We start from the raw sequence: 5,099 nt of genomic DNA, 5'->3' as shown, positions 1-5,099 counted from the left end.
GAACCTGGAACCTGGGATCTGTATTTCTGACGAGTTCCCCTCATGGTTGTTATGCAGCTAGCTCGGCTACCTTTCTGTCCTCTGGCAATGGGAGCCAGGCCTACACTGATTCTCTCCTGTGAAGCTTTAGGGGTTTTTGACCACCGTCACTGTTGGTGGCCTTTATTTTCTTATCCATCCATATAGTGGGACCAGGTAGGTCACAATGGCACTGTGGTCTTTGAACCCAGTTGATTAGTCCAAGAGTGGACACTTGACTCTAACTGGGCCCAAGTGCCTCTTTCCTGGGACTTTTAGATTTGGAACCAAGAGAGCTGTGTAGCCTCCCTTTCATAACCTGGATTGTTATATGTGAAGCAGTGGGCTCCCTGACACTGTATTTCCCAGCCTATGGAGTGGAAAAGAGGTGGAAGCTGATCGTCAGAGAGAGAAGGTTGAAGGTATCATATAGAGAGAAGTGGCGAGGCAAGGAGAAGAATCCCAGCATCATGCAAGTCCCTGCTTCCTTTCGCTCTTATGACTCGAATGTTTTTATATCCTTGGTTTCTTTTGTTTTAGGACAGAGTCCCAGTCTGTCAACCAGGCTGGAGTGCAGTGGTGTGATCTCAGCTCCCTGCAACCTCCACCTCCCGGGTTCAAGTAATTCTCCTGCCTCAGCCTCCTGAGTAGCTAGGATTACAAGCACGCCCCATTTTTGTCTTTTTAGTAGAGATGGGGTTTCACCATGTTGGCCAGGCTGGTCTTGAACTCCTGACCTCCGCTGATCCATCCACTTCGGCCTCCCAAAATGCTGGGATTACAGGTGTTAGCCACTGCCAGGCCTGTGTGCTTGGTTTCTAAGAGATATTCTCAGGTATCATTTTCCCTGCATGTGTAAGCTGGCTTGAGCAGGGTTCCTGCTCCAGGTATCAAAGGAGTCCTAGCTAATTCACAACATTACTTGGCTCTCTCCTTTCCAGCACAGGCTCCCAGGATTACCACCCACACATTCATCTTTCCAGGAGCCTAGGAAGGAGACAATGAGAGCAGTCATGCCATCCATGCCTTGATGACATTGATGCTTCTGGTCTGGGTACGATAAAGGTCTGTCATAAGACACTCTACTTTCTTTTTGGCAACATACCTTCCTGGAATTTCTTTTTTTTTCTTTCTTTCTTTTTTTTTTTTTTTTTTTTTGAGAGGGAATCTTGCTCTGTCGTCCAGGCTGGAGTTCAGTGGCCTGATCTCAGCTCACTGCAACCTCTGCCTCCTGGGTTCAAGTGATCCTCCCGCCTCAGCCTCCCGCGCTGCGATTACAGGCATGAGCCACCACACCCTGCTAATTTTTATATTTTTAGTAGAGAAGAGGTTTTGCCACATTGGCCGGGCCGGTTTCAAACTCCTGACCTCAGGTGATCTGCCTGCCTCAGCCTCCTAAAGTGCTGGGATTACAGGCGTGAGGTAGGCCCAGCCACCCTCCTGAATCTTGAAGTCAAATTTGACTGTGTAGCCCGGTAGCCATGAGGATAGGCATAAAATGCAGCAGCAAGACCAAGATGGCTCATCCTTTGAAAAATTATGGAATAAATAATCAACTATAAAACATATATTAATAACATTTTTAAAAATTGATAAGCCACGCCTAAATAATAAGTGTTGTCAAAGTAGTCAGCACTAAATATTTGAGAGGTGTAGGCTGAGCATCTCACACTGGGGGTGGTGTGAGGCCTGAGCATTCTGAGACAAGTAGACTTAGTCACTGTCCCTTGGGTCAGGTTGGTGGAAGAGACATGCGCTTGAATAAACAGAGAGGGTAAAATGCCAAGGACAGTGAACAAGGCACTGAGGATTGCCGGGACGGGGACTCAGCTCTAACTGGAGATGTTGGTGGAGGCTAGCTTGGAGGAGAAGCCATTTGCCCCGAGTCACCCTGAATGAGTTCCTGGGCAGATCAGGCAGTGGAAAAACCATGTGGAAGAGCCCATGCATGGCCTGCTGAGGGAACTTTAATCAGCTGAGTTACTGGAGACAGAGGCCTAGAAACGAGGCTGGCAGGGTGACAGAGGCTGCATTCTCATCACCTCATGGGCTCTGATCTGGGACTCTTGGTGGTGAGAGAAAAGCAGGAGGGTTTTAAGATGGGAAGTGGTCTTGGAGGGTGTGCATTTATTATTGCTATTCATTAGTTACTTCTGTCTCTCTTTTTTTCTGGGCTCTTGGTGGGACTACACTTCCTGGCTCCCTGTGGTTGGACAGGATCCCATGGATGGATCTGGACAGCGAAACATGAGTGGAAGTGATATGTTATTTCTGGACCAAGCATCTATTGCTGGCATAAGACCCTCTAGAGCTCTCATTCCCTCTATCACAACTACCAGTGTTCAAGATAATACAGTTGATACAGCAGACCTGACATCTATTCTCTAAGTGGGGATTGGGGTGAGATGATGGCAGAAAGGCCTATGCGCTGGGTCTGCCATCCGTGCCCATGGAGGCCATGGAGGCCTGGAGGTGTGGGGGCCTCAGCTGGGCTGCCCAGGGACTGGCCCCAACCTTACCCACATCTCATTGCCCACTGGACCAATACCCTTGAGCGTCCCCACCCCCAACCACCCAGTTACTTCCTGGAGAAGTGCGAAATTCTGGATATGGTCATAAAACGTGAAAAGTGAAGCCTCAGAGAAATGACACACATAAAAACGACCTTGGCTTGAAAACAAACACATGAACTTTAAAAATGCAAATCTGCCTCCAGCTAAATAAATAGAACCAGTCCAAGAAATAGAACACATGAACTTGGAAAAGTGTGACTGAAGAAAAAGGCTCAGAGAAAACAAAATATAATAGTGAGACAGAAAAATATAGCAAAAGGTAAAAGGAACACAGACTTCAGAGTCCCATACCTGCCTTCAGATCCCACTTTTGATCCCACTGTATTTACAATACAGCCTCCCATGCTCATCCATCCATTCACCCATCCTTTCCTTCAGTAAATGTGGAATGCTTACTGTGTGCCAAGCACTGTGCTAAGTCCTGGAGCCCCATGCTTCTGAGCCAGTTCTATGCCAACTCGGTCTGCATGGAACTTACAATCCCGTGGGACACACAGACAAGAAAGTGGGACAAACGACTTGCCTGACCAGGTTATTGTGCGTGTCAGGGTTAACATATAAACCACCTTGCAGTGTGCACAGCACCCTAGAGATGCTAAACAGATGGTGATTAAGATTATTAAAATACCAGAGAGAAGTAATAGACCACAGGGTAGCGAAGAAACAAATCTTCTCTTGAATAGTTATTGGAGAGACATGCATTATTTATTTAAAGTTTACAAGGAGGCAATTTGTAACCATTGAAAGTTACAATGGAAACTAAAAGGAAATTATTGCTCCAGACTCTTAAATCCAAACACTTCCTCCTAAGCCCATGCATGCAGGGGAGTCTAAAAGGTCTATTATAGATTGTGTGGTTCCTATAGCATAGGGCAGGCAGAGAAGGGTTGGGAAGGACAAAGAGTGAGCTCATCAGTTTGCTTATACTGGGTCTTTGATCTTTTGGCCTGGCACACCTGGGCTACCTGGCTATGCCCAGAGCTTGTCTCCCCTACCCCTAGATATAGTAAGGCACATTTTGGAGATTCTCATAGTCATTGTACCCAGGATTTACAAGACATATTCCAGAGAACTAGACCTGCTGTGTGTCTATTTATGTTTTATTTTTAGGAGAGGAAGCAGTGTAGAAAGGACACTGGTTTCATAAGCATTTGGAGTCAAACTCAGCTTTGTGACATTGGAAAGTTACTTAAATTCTCTACACCTCAGTTTTCTTAACTCTAAAATAAGACTGATAATGAGGGCTATTGTGAGGATATATACAATGTATCCTATATACACACACATACATGCACATAGATAGCTGCATAAGTCTATGAATACATATATGAATATAAACATTCTTATGTACATTCACATACTATTCATATATACAAAATAAATATGTGCATATGTATACACATAAACATGTATATGTGTGTATATGCTCTTGTGTGTGTATACATACATATATATATATATATATATATTTATTTATGCATTTATTTATGCTTGTTCCGGTATGCCTACTCCTGGGTCTGTGATCTCAATCACTCCTGACCGAGAGGGTGGCCTCCTGGCTGGGGGAAAGAAAGGGGTTTAACTATATTTGAGGCTTATGTGTACAGACTTGCCAGGCCTTGGTGACAGGGGTTTGGGGCGGAGTGGGGGACAGGGAGGAGTCAAGGTTGGCAGCTGTGTCCTGCTTGGATAACCAATGGACTGTGAGAGAAAAGGGGATGTTGCAGATATGATGAATTCAGATTGGGGCACATCGATTTTGAAATACCTGTGGTACTAACAAATTTGTGTGGATTCACAGGATAAACATAATCCATCCATCCATTTATCAAATGTTTATTCAATGCTTCATGTGACCATATTATGTGCCAGGTCCTGGCACAAGCAAGAGCCTGCTCCTGCAGAAGAGGCCCCACTTTTGCCATATTTATTTCTCTTATCTTCTCTGGCACGATCATGTTCCTTTATTCAGAATTTCCACTCATATCAGTCATCTGTCACTGATCACAGATGACGGAGTTTGTGGCCACAACAACATCTCCCCCACAGATGTGTGATGGCCAGCGTGTGGAAGGGGACCTTTGTGCTAGCTCACGCTCTCTGTGTTGCAGGGGAACTGTCAGAGGAGACCTGGAAATTCTTGTCTCTTTGCCCATCTTTCCCTAGGTGTCTCCCGATGACAAGGCCGGGGCCAGCCCCTGGGATACAAAGATGAGAAAGGGCAGGGTTCCGCTGGGGGAGGGCAGAGGAAGAAGCCACTCGTCTGGTAAGAGTGGGCTGCTTTGCAGAGAGACAGTTAGGAGGTGTTGAGGCCAGTTCAGAAAAGCTCCAAAATCACTGACTTTGTATCTGACTGTGCCCAACACTGGTGCCTATCAGAGCGTGGCGAGGTGGAAGCCACACCCAAGAGCTGTGTGATGCCTGGCAAGTCCCTTCATATCTCTGAGCCTCACTTCCTCATCTGCAAGTGGGGATAATGCTAAGTACTTTGAAGGGTTAATATGGAAA

Source organism: Piliocolobus tephrosceles, chromosome 16 (assembly GCF_002776525.5).
Source record: "Piliocolobus tephrosceles isolate RC106 chromosome 16, ASM277652v3, whole genome shotgun sequence".
Lineage (NCBI taxonomy): Eukaryota > Metazoa > Chordata > Mammalia > Primates > Cercopithecidae > Piliocolobus > Piliocolobus tephrosceles.
The sequence above is the reverse complement of the archived record's forward strand: the minus strand, read 5'-3'. Positions refer to the sequence as shown.